General features: G+C 39.2%; 1 protein-coding gene across 3 annotated transcripts in view; it reads left to right on the top strand.

Moving 5' to 3' along the window:
- LOC116728593 (pbx/knotted 1 homeobox 2) overlaps window positions 1-21,069 on the top strand; it is a 94,806-nt gene that overhangs the window by 10,659 nt on the left and 63,078 nt on the right. For 2 of the 3 annotated variants that reach the window (XM_032576817.1, XM_032576820.1), the window contains exon 2: window positions 19,788-19,830. The exons of the other annotated variant lie outside the window; for it this stretch is intronic. The gene's annotated coding sequence lies outside the window, so the exon portion shown is untranslated. The remainder of the gene's footprint in view (window positions 1-19,787; window positions 19,831-21,069) is intronic. 3 annotated transcript variants of the gene reach the window in all.

The following is a 21,069-nucleotide window of genomic DNA, read 5'->3' as shown; positions in this document are numbered from 1 at the left end:
GCGTTTGCAGCGGACGTTTTAATGTAGTTCTGGGTTTTGGTCAGTTTTGTTGAAAATAGATTTTATTTACATTATATTTCTAGGTTCCTGACCCCACTAGGGACAAGGGTGTACAGAAAATGGATGGATGGAATATATCCTCTGAGAATTGTGAATGATCAAACTTTAAGCTAACCTTTTTAATCATTTTAGTCAGTTTAGCAAAACTGAAACATTTTTTCTCTTTCGGTCAAAAGATGTCCCATTAGTAGCTTGAAGTCACGGTCTTGACACAGCTTAACATCCAAAAAGCATCCTTGTGTGTGTGTGTACCAGGTTTTCATATCCTTATGGGAACCTGTCTACAATGTGGTGTTATGGGGACCATTGCTCCTTGTGGGGACATTTTCTTGGTCCTCTTGAGGGAAATTGTTGTTTTAGTGGTTAGGTCTGTGATGGTATAGGGGAGACAGTTATGACAATTCTAAGGGCCCCTGACCGACAGGGGCCCTCCACAATTTATTTATTTATTTTTTGTTCATAGAAATAACGAAAAAATGGGGCCCTGTCAATTACAAAATTAATCATATTGTGTTTTCGAAGATTGATTTTAGCAGTAAAAATGAAATGTTACCCCTCCCAGACCAAAAAAGCAGACATACACATTTGCCCTGAACATCCCCACTCCCCCCTGGATCAGCATGAAATGGTGCGTTCCTGCTTGGAGCGCTTGACCGTGACGGTGTTCAGCAGCAGTCAGTGCCTGTTTGGCAAGAACGACTGTGGCAGTCACTATGCTGCTAAGAAAAATGATAAACTCAGGCTTTCAAAAAAATAAAAATAAAAAAAAGAGAGAGAGACAAAAAGGTAAGAGTGTCCATTTGTAACCCAGTTTTTCTCCGAGAGGTGGGTAGACTGTGTGAGATTATCAACCATTTAGCATAATTAGCTTAGCTACAGACTACTGTTTGCCTCCTTTTCACTAGCATTTAATGAATTAAGGAAAGAAATTACCAACATATTGATATATTTAACCTGTCCCTTGTACCTTTTACCACTTAACAACAGATGAGTCAGTCAGCAGCATTTCTAACCCAAGTCCCTCCTGACCCGTCCTCTCCTAAGTGAAATTAAAGCTGCAGTATGTCACTTTTATATAAATATATATATTTTTCACATATTTCACATAACTGTCATTATGTTGTGACAATATGGTATGAGAGATAATCTGTGAAAAATCTATTTCCTCTGACTTCTCCCAGTGCTAGAAACCAGTCAGTGGCAGGAGAGTTTTAGTGCTGTCAATCACAATCTCATGTGGCTGCTCATCCTTCCTTCCCTCGCTCTGTGCTATGCTGCAGCTAGCATAGCCTGTTGTGAGTGCTCAGTCTAGTTAGCATAGCTACCAATGACGGCAGATAAACGGTTTCCTGTAATGATAAGTTGTTTCTCCACCATTAGCACATTTAGCAGTCAGTGAATGAGGTTGATTGACAGCACTAAGACCCTCCTACTGGTTCTGATTGGTTGTTTTGGCCAGAATTACTTTAACCAGTAATAGTAGTTCAGGGAGGAAGGGGAGGAGATTGATCTTTTCACAGATTATCTGTCTCATAACAAACTGTCACGACATCGTGACAGCTTTAACAAATATGGACAAAACATATTTTTTATTAAAGTTATATGCTGCAGCTTGAATAAAATGCAACTACATAGCATTTTTTGAGAAGTCTGGATTGCTTTATGCATATTTTGCACGTTGCTTTTAACTGTTGCTCGTGGGGAGAGACATTTCAGTAAACTAAAACTAATAGAAAAAATTTAAGCAACCTACTTGCAGACTGGTGGATGTAAAATTCATGAGCAGTAAATATTGTGCTAGAATCAGTATTGAACCAAAGAAAGCAAGTTGCAAGCCTTTAAAAATGTAATGCTTTTTATGGGTCAAATAGACTCAAAATATTGTAACAGCAGCTGCGCAGGGGGGCCCAATCAAATTTTTTGTCAGGGGGCCCAAGATTCCTGGCGGCGCCCCTGGGTTTAGGGTAAAGGTTAAGGTAAGGGTTAGATATATGATGGTTAGGATTAGGATTATGGTAAGGGTTAGGCTGTAGAAATTAATGGAAGTCAATGTGAAGTTCCCACAAGTGACGAAAACACGACTGTGTGTGTGTGAAGAAGTCATTTCTGCAGAATTCTGCAGTAGCTCAATTATTCCCAGCATCAGCTGTCCATATGAAACGCATGGTATGTTATCATCGCTGCCTCGGCTGTCTGTATCCGTCGCCCTTGCTTTCTCCTCTCCTCACTTCATTAGATTTACAACATTATGCCTTCGCTGGGAGTGTCAGGAAACATGAGCCGCGCTGACGTTAACCTGCAGAGAACAGAGAGCTGATTGTCAGTCCCTTTGTTAGCTCCCGTGTCTTCTTGTCTTTTATTTCCTCTTCTCCGGTGAGAGTGGATCAACACCTACGTGGAAACATTTTGCCTGGAAAATGTCATTTCCACGTCTTTGAGGATCCGAGAGGCAGAAAAGTCTGTTAAGATTTGTGTTGCAGTTTGTGGTGATGTGTGCTTTCTGAACCCTTCTGGTGCTCGGTTAACTGCTATCATGCTGGAGTAAAAGATTTGGCCCGAGGCTCGGACTGTGCAAATAGTCGAGCTAACAAAAGCCGAACAAGGGAGACTTTGAGTGGAAGCGAGTAAAAGGATATTTTCGGATGAGCGTGACGCACGTCCTCATAAGCCACCTGAATGCGGTGTCTGTTCAACTCAGAAACGACTAACAAAGATGTCTGGTTATGTGTACAAAAAAGAGATTTTTTTTTTCTCGCTTATTTCAGAAAGCTCTGACCTGCCAATAACAATTTTGGCTGATTTCTCTGAATAAGATTATTTACACAAAGGCGTAGAAGTTACTTAGTCTAAGTACAAAAAAAAATGAAAATGTAAAGGCTTTAAAAAATGTTTATTAAACAATAATAAGAGAGAGGGACACATTACAGAGCCATCCCTCTGATGCATATCAGTGATAGGACTGATGTGCAACTCAGCTCCGTTGCTACTTTACAAGACAGATTAATCCTCACTATCATTTTTTTTTTTTTAGCACACTTGACATATTTAAGACCAATCCAAATGATGATTTAACAATTCATTGTAGCTATGTTAAAAAGCCCTTTATGTGTTGGAATGTAAATTATTTATCAAGGCCAGAGACACATTGTGCGACAGAGAGCAGTCAATATAACACAGGTCTGCAGTTAATGTAGATTTCACTGGTATTTTTAAACAAAGACCATTAACATGTTTTCGATGATGACTGGACTGAACTTATACAGTTCTTCACTAGTCATTCTGATCAAAACCGTATTGGAAGCACATTCACAAATGTGCACACATACGCTGATATTTAAGTGCCTTGCCCAGGGGCACATTGATATGTGGCAGGAGGCAGCTGGAATCAAACCAAACATTTTCAAATTGCAAGATCACTATTCCCCAATAGATGTGAGCACAGTTAGCATCGGTTTATTCTCTACATGTTAAGCAGTACATATAATTTTTTTATTTATTGTTGTCATTTTAAGCAGCTATGGTACCAAAACATGAAACTGCTTCCACACACTCAGGCATGTGTGTACCGCGCACCATCCGGGGACGGTTAAGATTTCATAGTCGAGCGTACCGACTGCCTACATTTCTTGTGACGAATTCCTTAATTTTTCACAATCCAACTGGATACTAGCAAGTTTAAGAAACTAATTTCCCACAATCCAAATGGGGAATCCAAATCAAAATCCAAAAAGTTTGATAAGCTAGTTAAGTGGCTAGCTTATCAAACTTCTTTTCCACATTTGAGTCCACCTAGCGCATGTGTGGACCTGAGAGGAGTGTTGCGTGTGAAACGGCATGTCACACGACAGGTTGCTGCTAGCTAACTAAAGAGTGAGTGAATTTGTTGATGCCACCGACCTTTCTTGGCCAGGAGAGGTTGAGCAGCTAAAGCTTTTCCTCTGCCTTCATTCCCCAGAATGCAGAGCTGTTCTGGGTCTGAGTTCAGTGAAATTATCAAAATTCTATCCAATGTATATTGATCAGAGGTCTACTGTGATGGATATGCTTATTGCTCTAAATTTATTGACCTGCCCTAGATTGAACAACTATCTTCCTACAGACGTGTCCGTCTCTGTTAGAGGTTAATAGCAACCTGAACGTTTCCTTTTTAACACATTCTAAGCATCTCATTGAGACTGACAACACGACATGGTGCTTTTGTTATAACGACCTGTTAAGAGTTTAGGTATGGGATATTCATTAAGCAGAGTAAAGACTGGGTTTTACATTCAATTATAGAAGCCAATTTCTCAAACATTTCTAAAAAAAGATATTATTACATGTGAATATTCAACCTCCATCTTAGGTTTGTATAATTATTTTTGTCTTTGCATTTGACCGTGTTGTCTGTAGCAGCAAACTCAAACCAGTTTAGTTCCTACGTAATACCCAGAATCCCTCTAAGACATTTCTTCCCCGAGACATGAGCAAAAATATTTGCCAGCATATTAAGACTTGTTAATCTCTGTTTCCAGGATGCTGCACTCCATCAGACAAAAGTTTATTTTATACAGAGAATTCCAGCCAAAGCACCGACTGAGAGACTCTGTCAGTGCTCTGCTTCCCGTGATTTGTGGCGGCAGACTTGCAATTTGTCAAAGAAATCTGCTCTGTATTAAATCAGTTTGTACAGCGGTGCAGGCTAACCGCACGCCAGCTCCGGTTTTTTTTTTTTTTTTTTTAGAAGTGGTGATATTTAACAACTCGACTCTGAGCACCACTTCTTCCTCTCCGTGTCCTTTCTGATTTGCTGCTGCTGTCGAGATCCGAGGCTTCCGAGTCGTGTTGCCTTTCAAGCCGAAATGTAAACATGTCAGATTTTCTGGAGCGTATGAAGAGACTCGGGGAGCGAGAGCGCTTTAATTATCATAACAGACGCATGGCTGTAAATCAGCGTGTGCAGAGAGAGGTTTCTCGCTGACTTTCCTCTTTCCGAAAACAACAATCTGAGTGTGCTCAATCAAGAAAAATATTGCTCAAATATTATCAGAAAGCGCAGACGCGAGGCCTGGCGCTAATTGCAACACTGAACTGGAAGAGGAAGAGGAAAACAGGCTGAGCCCTCTTCCTTCTGAACCCCGACTTCACCGCACTGCAAAGAATAATTACTTTTCCCCCCAACTCCCTCACCATAATTAGTTACCACTCTTTTATCTTATCTAAGTGCGCATAATTATCACAGTCATCATATTATATTATTTCATGCATAATAAATGAACTCAAACTGTGTGTGGGGTAATTAGCATGTTCGGATATGAGCCCCCGATAAGACGTCTCTCAGAGATTATTCTGCTGAAGACATTCCTTGAGAAAAAGAAGAAAAAAGAAAAAAGAGAGATGGATCTAAAATATACAACCAGGATCCATTAGAGTCACTGCATCAGGAAGTCGTCCTCTTTCATTTTCTACCTGCCTGAAGTCGTCTGTCTCCTTGATGGTGTTTGAGTTGGATTCATGGCTAACACAGCAGAGCTGACCAGACTGAACTTTTACTTTCTGAAAGGCGATTTGTGGTCGTTTTCAAGGTTTTTTCAATGCTGACGGCTCCGTTTCCTGTCAATCAACCAGCTCGAATTATGTGAAGGTATTTATTTGAGAAATTAAGCACACAGGCTGCATTTTTCATTTAAAAAAAAAAGTACAACTTTGAATTTGAACAATTGGGTGATTTCTAAAATGTTTCCCTTACTGGATTTGGATAAAAAACGTTTAACACAAATTGCAGCGATGTCATCGGCTTCCTTTGATTATTTCTTAAAAAATAGAGCCAAAATGTTAAACTGAAAATAATAATGATAATAAAAAAACTGTCTCGTATCTTTTCAGCAACAAAGTTAATCAGTGAAACTTGAATCGTTGAAAGACGGCGATTCAACATTGGAAGGACGTGTTTTGTGCTTTTAATATTCTAGAAGCATTAAAAGTTTGGGTCGAAATTAACAAAAACAAAAGCATTAAATGAAATATTTTGTTTTTGACGAGAACTAACAACAGGCAATATTAGTATTAGTTTAAAAGGTTGACATTTAGGACTAGAACAAGTAGCAGCAGCTTTTCAATTCAAATAACCTTTTTCAGCTTAATGCTGCACCATTTGGTGGGTTTTATTGACGGAAACCAATGATCACCAATGATCACCCGTCGTGTTGCCTTGCCCAGAGTAACCTTCTAGCATAATATGAAACAGGAATATCTGCTAATTTTATCAGTTACAGCCATTTTAGAGCATTTTATTTAAACAGCATGTAGATAAATCGCGGAGGCCTTTAAAAATGATTTACCGCTCTCAGCATGCAGAGTGAACGCAATGTTATTTCAGCAAACATTCTGCCATTCAGTCTGGTATACACATTAGAGGCACAAAAAGTGTGTTAAAAAAATACAGCCTTGCTCATTCGAGAGGAATCTCTCCTCGATTTGGAGAGTTTGAAGCTGCAAGTTCTCCACAACAGGAACGTCTTTCACACCAAATGTTTCACTTCCTTGTTTTTTTTTTTTTCTTTTTTCCTATTTGGCCGTGGAGCAGTTCTGGCAAGTCACACCTTTCACTAACCTGAGCCAAAAGTCTGCAAAACACAAACATAATGAGCTTCTTCATCACGGAACTATTTCCAGATCCAGATAGTCATTAATGAAAAAAAAATATATATATATAAAAAAAGGCAAAAGGAGGGGTGTCAGAGCTTATACAATTAAATGTGATTCCTGCTATTATCAGGAAATCACACCTTTGATAGCGGTTCTGTATAAGTGATTTAAGATTATGTGCATGCGCGTGTGTGTTATAGTCAGCTGTTGAGTTGGCAGGAAAGTAAATGCTGCATGATGCAAGTTCCTCTTTGCTGCTAAGTGATGAGGCTTTTAAAGACCCACCAGTCCAGGCCCGTTTGGGGCATTTGTGCCCGTCTCCCTGCTGGCACAGCTTCAGTACAGCTCTGGTGTCAGCTTGGCAAATACACGGGGTTGGAAATGCGTTAGTGCTGATCAGATTTGTTTGTTTGGCTTGAAAAGAAAAGGAAGTTTGTGTGTGTGTGTGCATGTGTGTGTGTGGCGGAGGCTGGGGTTTGGGTCGGGTGGTTAGTTGGCCAGACTTTATGTAAAATCATCAGCTCTCTACTCGTGATTAGATCCCCAGATGTGACCTCTCACCCTTTCTGTGCAGTGGCCTGTACTAAGAAGGCCAGGTGCTCTCCCAAAACTCCAGTGACAGAGATCGATAGCGACTGATAGTTTTTAAACCACTTGAACACATTTCCTGTTTCTTTGGTCACAACTTTAATAAAACAAATATATATATATATATATATATATATATATTCTCTCAGTAGTTTATGTACTAAGTCTCTGTAAACAAAATTCTTTCAAAAAAAGGGGAAGTTGAGACCAAAACACCAGACTGAAGACTTTTATCATTCAGTTTGTGGTAAAAAAAGAGAGAAAAAAAGAGGAAAACGATAAATCAAGCAAATGAAAATGATTGAGTTTCTTTCAATACATCATGCGATTAATTGATTTATATTGTCTATTTTGACAAGGCTAGATATTTACTATATAAACTACAAATATGCTGTAACATTTTCGGTAAAACAAAGAGAACTAAAAAACTTTCGGTGAACTTGCATAGACCCTCTTTAAATCCCCACAGTTGGTGGCATTTGTTAGGTGCTCGACAAATTTAATACAGATGGTGAGGCATCTAAAAGTTTAAAGACACAATTCTCTGTCTTGGGAAATGGACAGAAGGTACTTTACTTTTAACTACCTGGATATTGAGCTGAGGGGACTGTTAAATAAGTGGAGCATCTCTAATGTGAGGAAATGCATTATAAAGAACACCTGACTGTCAGGATATTCTGCAGGCTTAGTCCAGGTGGATGCAATGCTTTGTTGGAAGGAGCGGCACACCATGAAAAAACAAACAAACCAGCATTTAGCACAATCAGAAAGATTTGGAAAGAGTTAACTTTCTTTTCTTGGACTCTCACCAGGAGGGACGAGTCAGGAAGGAAAAAAAAAAAAAAAGCAAGGTTAGTTTACTTGTGACGCTTGCGGGGAATTCCTCACTGTGTTTTCTGCCTCGGCCGTGTCTGCCAAGTCCACAGTGCTTCTGCTTTCCATTCCTGTCCTAACTGTTTCATGCTCTGACTATAAAACTGGTCTAAATCCGCTTTAGAAACATTGGCTTTTTAAAAATAATGGGGTCTGGTGGGAATGATGAAGAGACACGGACTGTTTCAAACAAAGTCAGATGAAGAGTTCTTTATGTTTCCTGAAGAAGACATTGTGTCTGAGCTTTACTGGCTCTCTGCTGCATCAGGAAGCAACAGCAACACTCTGATGGAGTCACTGAACCGTTTTAAGGCAAAATTCAGGAAACGTATTTCACGTTGCACTTGTCCCCCACCTCCATCTTTATAAACATTGTGTGAAAGTCAAACAATATGTCGAATTTAGACATTAAAACTAAATATTATGCACATGTAGCATAAGACGATCTTACAGTATTGCTATGCGAAACATCTGTTCAACACAAACATCTGTAAGAACTGAGATGATATCCTGTTGTTTCTTCAAATTGCTTTGGGTAGCAATGCTAAGCTGGTTTAATTTTTTGCTCTGTTTCTCGCAGTAAAGGCAAGGACTGTTTTATCTTACACCAACTTTTAGTCAGCCCCAGATGAAGAACATGTGCTGAAAAATAGAAAGACACCAATTGCTACTGTATTCATCTATTCCTATTCCGTCATGGTAAAGGACAGAGCTGATTAGCTTTTTTTTTTCTCTTTCTCACAGAACATCAAAAAGGAAGTTGAGCAAAATTCAAGGTTCTTGTTGTGCATTTATTGAAGATTCTCCTCGTTGACAGGATAATTAATGCCCAGTGGACGTTATATGTAAATAACAGAGCTGAGTGGATAATACAAGCTTACATATCTTCTTTTAAACAAACCTCATTTAGACCTGGAATGTTTCAGAGAATCAGAACAAGACGACTCTGGGGATTTTAAGGCAGTTTCTTTAAAGTACTGAGCGGAGAATCTGGACTCTTTTTCAGATTCTAATCTTCGTACTCGCGTATTGTTCGTCAGCTGTAGTTGGTTTTCTCTGTCATTTGTTTAAAGAGACATGGTTCTAATGTTTGCTTTTTTTCTTCAAAACATTGTTATACAGCCACTTTGACATAAGAGTTTGGTAATTCGACAATATCAGATTGTCAAAAATCCTTTGCAGAATGTTCATTATTGATTAAAACACAGACAGTTACACGAATAAACAAATAAATAGGAATTCAAGTCAAATGCAGACTGATATAAATTCGGTTATTTGGTGGATGTCACCTGTAGAATTTGGGCTCTAAGTGTGTTTTCGTCTCTTCTTTAGACGACCAACGCAGTGCAAAACACTTAATAAATGCAGTGCTCAAACCAAAGCTCTTTATGAAGCAGGAGAAAAACTATTTTTTAAGTTTTTGTTCACAAATAATTAACTAGAACCACAAGAAAATCAGTTATGAGCCAAACTACCAGTCATCTCAAACCAGAGGAAGCAAGCTAGCTCTAGCTTTTCCACTGAGGACTTTATGACTGCAGGCAGTAAGATCTTCTTTTGCAAGTAAATAAGAAAATATGCATTTTCAGTGAAGGTTTGTCACAACATTGTACCAATTAGGTTTCTATCTGAAGGGCTTGCATTTCACTAGACAGACTTCTTCCTCACTCTATTGTAAAACATTTGCTACGTATTCATGAATAACTGACAGACTTTTACAAGCTTTGCAAATAGTGATGAATTGTTAAGGGCGCGAGGGACATTATGTAATGTTATGCATCCGTGATGCATGTTTTGAATTATTTCATGCATGTTTGAGGAATCCTCCAATCTCCCGTGGCAACCATTCAGGGCCACCTAAATGTTCACCCTGAATGGTTTCTAGAAAGCTCTTCCTCTGACCTGCAGTCTCGAGTCAGACTTCCCTCCCCTGTGCCTCTGCCATTCAGCTCCTCCAGACTAGCTAGGTGGCAATTAGCAAACTGGAACTGTGACTCTGCTGAAAGGGGCGTGCTGTGGCGCAGGGGGTTAGCACGCCCCACATTTGGAGGCCTTAGACCCGCGGACATCGCGGGTTCGACTCCCGGTGGCTGCCTGATAAATGTGCCTGCAGACGCAGCTCCTGTCGTGTGCTGTAACTGCGAAATAATTTCCCTGCTGGGATGAATAAAGTAATTCTAATTCGCTAAACGCTTCTGAGAATGGCTGCAAACAGCATGAGAAGCACTGCTGTGACGATGTGCTGAAGGCAGCGTGTCAGAAAGAGCAGAAGCTTCTTAAAGAAACAGAGGCCCAAATTTCAAAGCATCAAATTACGAACTCAAATTTCTTCAACGTTATATTTAATGTAGACAACATAAAAAACCCGGGTCAGGCCAGATTGAGCTGGGACAGACTCTTCTCCGTCTCGCAGTCTCACTTCAGAGGTGGCACAAGCTGCATTCGTTGATTGGCTCCTGATTTATGTCACTGCAAATATTTTTCACATAGAACTTTTGGACGTGCTGGCTGCTATCAGAGAGCTGCAAAGTGTGGAGGAGCATAATTACGAAATGAAACACAAGCAGCGCTAGGATTACAGGAGGCAACTTTATTTAAATAGAAAATTGCAACCTTCCAAAATAATGGCCTAAATCATTTTTTGCCCAAAGTGATTTTGATTTTTTTTTAAATTTATAAATCACCCCCTTTTTTGCCAAACATGAATTTAGGCACAAACCAAAAATGGCTTTTGGCAGAAATTGACTTGACCATTATTTTTAGGAAGGTGAGAAAATATGAATTTTGGGAAAATTGCTAACAAACTCTTTCTTGTTTTCATTTTGCTTTAAAATAACTTATGTAACAAGAATGTACCTCCCTGTTGGTTCTTAAGTTTGCAGGTTTTTAACCTTAGCTAAATAAGTCTTAATTAATTGTGCTTGACACTTCTATATTCAAGATACTTTTCTCAAAGTAAAAAAAAAAAAATGTGACAAAATGACTTTTGTGTTGTGGACCAGAGTAGTTGTAACACATTGCACAGAGGGAATGTGCCTTACCCGTTAGGGTTAGGTAGTTAACATATTCTATCAGAAATGAGACAGCTGTTCAAGAAACACAATCACAACGAATAGCCACTCTATTCATTTATATCTAAAGGCCTTTCTCACAAAGAAAACTGACTAGACTCCTACATGCTGTTTCTTTTCTCATATTTTTAGAGAGAGAAAGGGTTATTTATCTCCATACTGAAAAGAGTTACTCAGAATTATTAACAGATTATTATTACATTAACAGAACATAAAATAAGATCCCAGGTTAGCAGGTCCAACACAGCACTAACATACTGCCTACTTTCTGCCCGGCCGCACGCTTATAACAGTAACAATGGTCTTTTCTGACTGAGAAAGTGCTAAAACGTTTTTGACTGCACCGATTTATTTCATGTCAAAAATGGGAAGAATAAGAAATGCTCAAATTATTCTTTTGGTGGATTTCACTGAAATTCAGCTGGAGAACCTCTTGCCTAAATTTGTAAGAATCTTTCTAAGAGAATGAGAGAGCAATAGTGTTGAAGTGCATGTTCACATAATTATTTCTCCACATAAAATCTTATGACTTACATTTCTTTTATTACATTGGGGAAGTTGGGTTGAAATCCAATAACACCGGCAGACATTGATAAATGTGTAATTCTGAAAGTCCCTGCTGAGGTTTTTTTGCGCTGCGGAAAGACGTGGATGTTGGGCTGAGCAAACAGGATTACACTGACCTTAATATCTGTCATATAAGGAAAGCCTTAAGCTTGTGTTTTTTTTAGACAAACTTTCAGTTCAAACTGACTAAATAAACTAATAAATAATACTGTGGGCGAAATAACAACTATAGAACAAATACAAAAACATGTTTGTTGCAGCGGACCTCGTCTTTCGGTAGCTCGTGGTAGTTTCATCAGTTTGTACTCTCAGAAAGTCTGTATAAATGGGCAAACTTACAACCGTAAGGCTTGTAGCCCAACATTCTTTGTTGTGAATTATGGTTGTAACTTTTCAGCTTCATTGGTCGATTACAAGGACAACTTGAAGTAATTCACCTGCGTATACCAGCATGTTTAGCTACTTTGTCTACTTCACTGTTATGGATGATGAATGAAGATTTAATCTAACTTTGATAGCTTATTTTGACTATGATTGTAAGTCTCTAAGCTTCCAGAGACATAAAGACCAGACCTGCAATATTTAATTATTACAATGATAATACAAGAGTACGTTAGTGAATCAATCTACTTTTGATAATCAGTTTTTGTGTTATTTGTAGCTCAGTATGGTGTAGGGTATTTTTCCTTCGTCTTTGATGAAAAATCCTACTACTAAAATCTGTTGCATAAATCCTTCCAGAAGCACGTAGTAGCTTTCTCTGGAGGTTGGTTACAGCCAAACTGCAAATTGTAGTTCTTGTTTTACCAATTGAAATGAGCAATCATGCAATGTACTCAGTGGTTGCCACACATTTTGATGCTACAATTACTGATCACAAGACTCATCCCATTTCACTTTGGGTCCATGTTTAACAACAGCTGAAGCCAGAAATGTAGTTTCTTCGTCATGTAGCGATGAAGCAGCAGGGCAACAATGAAGTGTCAAAGTTTTTGTGGGGACGAGGTTATAGGAGTGTAACTATCGGGAAAAATAAAAATAAAAACAATGCATTTCACAAAACTGCAAATAAGTTATTTAAAAATATACAGCTTCCTGCGTACTATTAGCTCACACTGCTTTACTGTAGCTCTCACTTAAGCACATCGCAATAAGCAATTAATCGATTAATTGCTTATTATAATTGCATGTTCAATTAAAATGAGCTCGATAATTTCCATTGTGGCGATTCATATTTTACGAGGGGCAATTTTGTTTACAGAAACATCGTAATCCATTTTATTTATGGTGTCCATTGTGTGTGTTTTTCATTTCCATTTTATTTAATGGTTTTGGTTGTTTTGTTTTATTTTTTTTTTGTTTGTTTTTATATCGGGATATTTAAAATATCTTCCGGTTCCAGTGGAAAGTGTTCTTCACAAAATTAAAGTTTATTGGTCTTTGAGAGGACAAACTTGTATTATTGTGGCATTTTCAAGATATTATTTTAAAAAGGTCTCTAAACAGCAATATTATTGTTTATCACAGTAATTGCGGGGGCAATTTATCATCCAGTAGAATTTATTATCGTGGAAGGCTCACAGTTTTACCAAAAGTTGAAAATACAATCAGTTCTTCAGCAACACTGCCAGGAAGGAGGCTAATAACAGAAACCTGAAGTGGCCTCGAACTTGTAGATGTTGTCTACACTCCACAGATGATTGTGATCATCACCAGAAAGCAAACCCTGCCGACCACCACCTAACATGTCCTCACAAAGCACCTTAAGAGCTCTTGTAGCCTATAAATCTTCTTTACATCATTACCCTCCATTTGGGTAATCTGTTTTGGAACCCAGTGCCCCGTATGTTGTTTTTGTTCTTTTTTTCCCCTAATGCAGTCAGATTCATTAAGGAATCCATCTGTGCCAATGAGGACTGGAAGTTCCTTTCCGAAGCCGTCACCCAAAGCCCAGACAGGAGGAAATTAACAGGTCTCTTTGTGTTTGCTCAGTCTGTATTGAGTCATCACGGTGGGGGTATTTTTAGCTGTAGATTCCTGTCTGCCCCCCTCCATCCTACAGACAGCCCCCTTCATTGTTCATTAGAGAATATCATGTTCTGTGAGAACGGGAGAAATAATCAATGTCAAGTATCAGGCAAAGATCAGAGACACGAAGTTCGGGAACCTCCTGTGCTGCTGGTCGCTGTGTGTGGCAGCGGTGCAGCATGCTTCCTTTGGTTGGGGAGGTTTTCACGGTGTTTTGTCTGCCACAGCTGCCTGGATCAACCATGTGCTCATTAAATGTTGAGCTTACACCCACACTGATACTGTGGCGGCTCAGGTTACTCCTGTGGGAGTACCTGCATTCCCATCCCAGGTCCCAAATAATTGCCAGGAATTAGCTGGAAACCAGTCAACCAGATACAAACAGCAACAAACTAATGATTTTTATAATGGAAATGCACATGGATCACAACCTGTGCATCTAGAGCAGTCAGTTTGGGGCTTGCGTCCCTCCCACGAAGCCGCTCTGGAACTGCTACAGTGGCCAAGTGACCCAGTATCCTGTTTGCGAGGCGAACAGAAATATTTCTGATTGTTGTACATCCTGTCGGCCAGTGATCTGTAGCACATGCAGCTGCCGGGCATTAAGACCTATTTAGCATGCATTGTTTGAACCTAGAAAGGATTTCTGTCACCACTGAGGTCATTTTCAATGCATGTTTGGAGTTGTTTGGTGGAACGAGTGTCAGAATGAGCTCGAGATTATTGCAATTGGCAGTTCACGGTTTACATTCTCCTTGTGTCTCTTTATTAGCACCATTACTCACTTCCATTGTTTAACTGGAATGAAGTTGTGGCTTAATGTCACTTTTCCTATTAGCACGAAGAGTCTGTGCATGCCAATTGATCCTGCAGTTGTCATAGCAACATGAGCCACTAAACCTCTGCGCAGCTGTTGTTATGGAAGCCCTTAAACAGCTGGGGGGCTATTGAAGCGGAGGAATTGTGGGGGAACAGGTCCTTTGGTCCTCCCCTGACACCTTGACCCCAAAACTCCTCCAACCGAACCAAGATGGATTGAAGGCATCCGTCTGGAGGTTACCTGTTCCCTTATCAAACCTGCATACAACATTTAGGCAGGAAGTTGTGAATATTCAGTTATTCCTGTTGGTTTTGGGTGTGCAGAGAAACTGAACTGATCAAGTGAGCTTGCCTTACTCTTCTGAGCCTTTCATGCAAATGACAAGAGCAACTGCATTCCAACCTGCATTAGGAAGAGGAACATTTAGATACACATTTCATCTATAAAGCAGCTCCCGACTTGTGGTTTCTTTAGATTTATTTAACTTCACCTGAAATTACGCAACTATAATTTCAACTGCAAGTGAAGTGATCTTATTACAGTGCCTTGCCTCACATTTTGTGTTCTTGGAGCCACGGATTTCAAAACATTTTATATGGAGTTTATGTGACAGACCAAGATTAAGTGGCTTTCCTAATTTTTTTAATAATTAAATTCAGAAAACTGGATTCAGTCGCCCTGGATCCGATACCCCTAAATAATACGTAGAACAATCAGCTCCATTCACAAATCGCCTAATTAATAATTCAGTCTAGTTCAGCTGTTTTTAGAGAATATTGGTTTACAAACAGACAGGTTAGGGAGAGTGCTGTGGCGCTTTTCGGGACTACTTTGTGTTGGTTGGTCACTTATATGTACAATGAAGTTTGGGGTTGTAATGTGACAAAATGTGAAAAAAAAGAAGAAGGCACTGCAGTATAAGAAATGCGTAACCCTAAATAACTCAACAGGGACAAAACAATCCTGGTTGCAACATCTCTAATTGCAAGCAATTAGCAACCAGGCTGCTAATTGGATTGATAGCGACTTCAGTTGGACTTTCACACCTTCATGATTGTAATGGATTTAAGCCAACGTGTCGTTTTGTGCCAGAGTGGAAAAAGCAGAAAAAGAAAAAGTACATAAAAAAAGTCTTTACAATAAACTAACATGCATCTGATTGCTGGCAACAAACTATTCAGTTGCTCATTTCTGTGAGTTTATGTTGGAGCAGAAAAATTTTTCATATAAATAGATATTTAACCTTCAGTGTATGCAGAGGCGACGTTATCCACCCATTTCTAGGCTAAATAACTCCTGAAGGAGAAAAGAAACAACTTCAGCATCACTCTCCAGACCTTGATCATTTATTTTCATTTGAGAGAGAGAAAAAAAAAACACATTAATGTTTATTCATCTTGAGTTGCTTTCTCTAGCCCAAATCTTCAGCTTGTTTTTTCCCCACACTTTTCCTTCTTTTATATGTCTGATTCATATGCTGCTGAACTCATAGAGACAACATGTCACACACGTTCACGCTGAAAGAATTTTCAGCTCAACTGATATGAATGTGTGCGAGACGAAGCTGAACAGCCCATGAGGCCGAGGGAGTACACACCCACACACACACCCCCACGCCTACACACACACGCACACACACGCAAACACCCCAAATGAAAGCTGAGCAATTGAGCTTCTTGGTGTTTTACACTTCCCCACAATGCGACCCAGAAATAAACAAATAGAAAAAAAATCAATATAATCTTAATCAATATAATGTTTAATACATATCCTTTTACCATAAAGTCTTCCAGCAGACAGCTGTCTCCTCCTTGGTAAATTAAATATTAGGCAATTACAATGTTGAATATTAAACTGATGTATTCTAGTATTTTGTTTGTCTCCAAGATATTTTCCTTAATATATGTTTTGCCAAAATAAAAAGATTAAACAAACAACAATAGTATTATCCCACAAGCCAAAAGGCAAAAACCTGATGAATTAGGTTAACGATGGTGTTTCAGAGATTTCTTTGATATATTTTTACTAGTTTTCTTAGTATTTTTGCCTAGCAAAGCTGGAGATGATTCTAGTGACGGTAAAACCTTACATGACCTCGCCGTCGCCATGTGTGTTACATTTATCTGAGTTGCTGAATTGTTCTGGGTTTTGGTGTGTTTGGGATCTTTCATTTGTTAAAAACTCTGCGTTATCCAAGTTGGGATCATGTAGTTGCTGTTGTGAGAGGAATTTAAAAACTCTGGATGTGTCCTTCTTCATTTTACATCCACTTTGTGCTATTTTCCAGAAAAACAAAGCCTCAGCATAATGCTACTTCCACCATGTTTGACAATTAGTGGTGTTCTTTGGTTGAAAGGCTCGCTTTGAATCTTTCAAACATTCTTGATCTCATTTGACCATAAACCTTTTTTTTTTTTGCCCCCACGGCATTTGACTTGTCCACAAAGATGTTCCAACAGGAGAACAAACACCAAACTGCTTTTGCGGTGGATGAAGTAGGCAAGCATAAAGTGTCTGTAAAGCTCTGACCTGAACCTGATTGTAAATTTATGGATAACGCCTAAAGGCGAGTCTGTGTCAAGAAGGCAGCTCATCTAAATGAAGCATTTATGTGAAGAAAATATAAAATATCCAGACAGTCAGAGTTTCCCCAAGACTTTTCCCGTGGCTTCAAAACGTGGTTTCACTACAACTGTAAAACATTTAACCACACATTTGTTGGGGTATGTTAGCCAGCATGTATACATTTGTGCCTGTGTGGATTAAAGGACACACATCATAAACTCAAACATGCTTCTACAAACTCAGTGTGGCATTCATCCCCACAATGAGTGGATATAAACCTCAGACCAGCACTGTGTGTCCCCAGGTCTACTTGTGCGGAGGCAGTGCGAGCGACGCGAAGCAGATTCAGGAATGCTAATGTTTCCTCTGTGACTTCTGTTAGGAACACAGTGATTAGACCTCCAGCCCCCTGGGGGGAGCCCCTCTGTGCCCTGGCTCCTGCTCTGATTTACTCTGATGTGGACAGGAAGGTCGGCTCTGTCCCTAAAGGGTCATGGATAAGAACAGTTGAAGATTTTGGTGTGTGCGTGTGTGTGTGGTAGGTTTCAATAGACGGAGGCACTTCAGTGGGATCTCAGGCAGGGGTCGGAGGGACGACAGAGGGAGGAAGGGGCTTAGGGAGGACTACGGAAAGGATTATGGAGAGACTAAAATGTTTTCTTTGTGGCTGAAAGAAACCTTAGAAATTCTTCTGCACAGCCCTGCTCACATTTGAGTGGCCCTTTTCCAAAGAAACCACATCGGGGACTTTTCTTTTTCTTTATCTCTAAACTTTGACTACTGAATCTTAAACCCTAAAAAAAATTAGGAATGAGACAAATAGAAATCCCAAAGTTTCCATTTGTATATACACAGTTCTCCTTGATAGTAACTATTCAATTTAAGGAGGTATGTCGTCCCTTACAAAAAAATCCCATGCAATTCACATGTGATTCACATGTGCTCGCATGTGAATTTCACTTTTGTAAGGGATGCATCAGTAAACATGAGCATGTCCAGTTTCTGACAGATTTTATTAAAACTTGAGGCAGTTCCACATACTTTCTCACATTATTATAGTTAAAAATCCAAAAGAATTTCCTAGTTTTCCCAAAAACCAATATGAATTATATATAGTTTCTGTTATTATATATTTTTACCCCCTCCCCCCCCCCCCCCACACACACACAACCCCCCAATACCCGCTTGAAATAATCCAAACTCAAAAATGTTGGAACTGTTTTCTTATAATCTCCACCGCCTCTATTTTAGTCTCCCCTCCTCATCAGCGTGGGGCCTCTGGTCATACCCAGCCACCGCACACACAGAGCAGTCCCCACTGAGATGTGCAGGAACTGGTTAAATACCAACCCTTCAGAGGCTCCGTGCTAGCAGATTGCAGGAGGTGGCAGCGTGCTGTGAGGCCCGGCCACACTCCCACTGTTCAAGTGGAGCTCTAAGCAAAAGATCAGGTGTCCGGCCCTGAATGCTCGATTGAACTTAAATCCTTTACATGTGCGCCACGACTTGCTCACCATGTGGCTCAAACGTGGCCAGCCTGGCAACCGCTCAGCCGAGCCTGAGTCTGACTGACCTCCATGTTTTCACAAATTTCATTTGAAAGTTATGGAAATATTTTGGGTTTGATCATTTGATTTACTTTGTTTAAATAAAAATCCGAAAACATTTTGAGAACTAAGTCACATGATCCTTTGTTTTAAGGGGATAAAGTTTTACTGTCCGAAGGAAATTTCTTTTCCTTAAGCCAGAGATGGAAAAATCCAAATTTTGTGGCATATTTTCGATCTATGGAAAGCGTTGAACTGCCGATATTGATCTCCGCTGTTTTAGATTACATAATCCACATTAGCAGAAGATAAAAGAAGAGTATTGAAAGCATTTTTCCTGATCTTTCTGCCATAAGTGATCAATTATTTAGCTCATGAGCTGAGGTGATGTAACATGTTGTGTGTGTGGATATGTGATTATGTGTAAGAGAGAGGTTGCTTTAAAACTGGCTGTACTGTGTTTTTAGAACAAAGACAAAATGTTTTGGGAGTTGACATTTGAAACTGCGTCTTATTTTAGCAATTAGCATAGCTAGCATTACAAAAACATTGGCCTCTGAATCGAATAAGACTTCCCGTAAGGTTGGCAACATTTCAATAAAAAAAAAAAAAAGATTTAAAAAAAATATATTAAATCAATCCTAATAAATCAACTTTTTCATCACAACTAAGATGTTTTTTTTTTTTTTTACTTAAATGTTCATCTCTAAAGCAAACCGAGACAAATCGGGCAACAGTAAATGAAAGTGTTTATGAAAGGTATGTTCCCCCTTGTGTGTTTTTAATAGATTTAGAGAAATATTTATTTAAATTTTTACAGTACTGACAAAAAGAGTAGACACTCTGGTGAAGATTTAATTCCGACTGTTGAATCTATCAATACCTTTCACAATTACTTGCTCTCTGTGAACCCAATAACAGTATGTTTGATTGCATTGTTACAGACTTGCACAGACCTGCAAGCCTTGATTCTCGCAGTAAGTTAAAATAAGAGATATAATTACAACTTATAAACAGGCGAACCTTTGCATCTTTTCACAGGCTGTGACTGGAGATTCGGATGTTTGGTGCGGGCCAGCTGAATGTAAGTTATCTGTTGCCTTTTTCTTGAGCAATCTTTGATTCTACTCTTTACTAACAACATTGTAGTACGTTCAGTAACCATTAAATTTACTTTGGACTACCACTTTTTTGAAAAGAGCTATAATCTGTAAAAGCTCAATGGCTTACATATGTACAGAATTGAAGATTGTCCTGCTGGGACTCAGTTAAACCAAAAGATCATCTTAATCGTGGTTAATTTGCTCCCTTTGAACTGGCACTTCAGTTTAATTTTTTTTTTAAATATGATTCAGTCAGCAGCAAACAACACAATATCTACTTTAGCATGAGGACGGGTGTGATCTCTTTCTCTTAAAGCTACTGCCACTGCTTCTTGTCTGCAAAGTACCTGCGTCATATTTGACGTGCTTAATAGCTGGTGAGTGTTGGAATGAAGGGCTTGGACTTCTGCTCTGTCCAGACTGCAGGTGTTTCATCTGGTGTTACTTTATGGTCTTGTTTTATTTTTCCTGTCTCAACTGACCATGTGTGAATAAAATGTTAATGTTTTATGAGTAAAGTAATGTATACCAACGGAGAAGTCCTTCTGCCGCTCAATTTTTATTTACATTTTGTGAAGCAGGAAGTTGCGCTGGTCTTCTTCAGAGGTTTAGTGGCGATTCCTTTGGTAGTTCTTGGTGCAGCGCCGCCACAGGAGAGGTGAGGAACAGGTTTTTCGGTTGGAGTGGCTCCTTTAACGCAGTGCAGCGTGAATGCGAACGGGACGAGCTGAAAATGTAACAAATGTTGCAATGTTTGAAAAGTTTTTGAAAATACCTAGTATTCTTTTCCTGTTCCGTGATTCAAATAAATAAATGATATCAAAGAAACAATATTTCTTTGATTCAGAAAGGGGGCAAACGTTTAGATTTTTTACTCCTTTATTTTTAGCATATCGATACACCAATGCTTCAACTATTTGGTCTGTTTTAAGCAAATCACAAACACAATCACATTATTGCTCAGGCAGTTATTGAGTGATTGATATTTCCTTTTTCTAAAGCTGTCGTATCATGTAGTTTTCTAATATGTTTGTACATAATAGCTTTAATCAGCATATCCTTCAAGAGAGTGTCTCCTCCTTTAGTATTTTTATTGTGAGCTGTTTTCCACCTCTGCTCTATTTGGCCAATAAGCAGTCAGTTGAAAAAGTGCTAAATTGTTTTCTTGGAGGATTTGAATATTAATGGCCGTCCCTGTGGTTCAGACTGAATTAAGCCTT

The sequence above is a fragment of the Xiphophorus hellerii genome, chromosome 11 (genome assembly GCF_003331165.1).
Source record: "Xiphophorus hellerii strain 12219 chromosome 11, Xiphophorus_hellerii-4.1, whole genome shotgun sequence".
Classification (NCBI taxonomy): Eukaryota; Metazoa; Chordata; class Actinopteri; order Cyprinodontiformes; family Poeciliidae; genus Xiphophorus; species Xiphophorus hellerii.
This window is presented reverse-complemented; position numbering and strand designations above follow the sequence as displayed.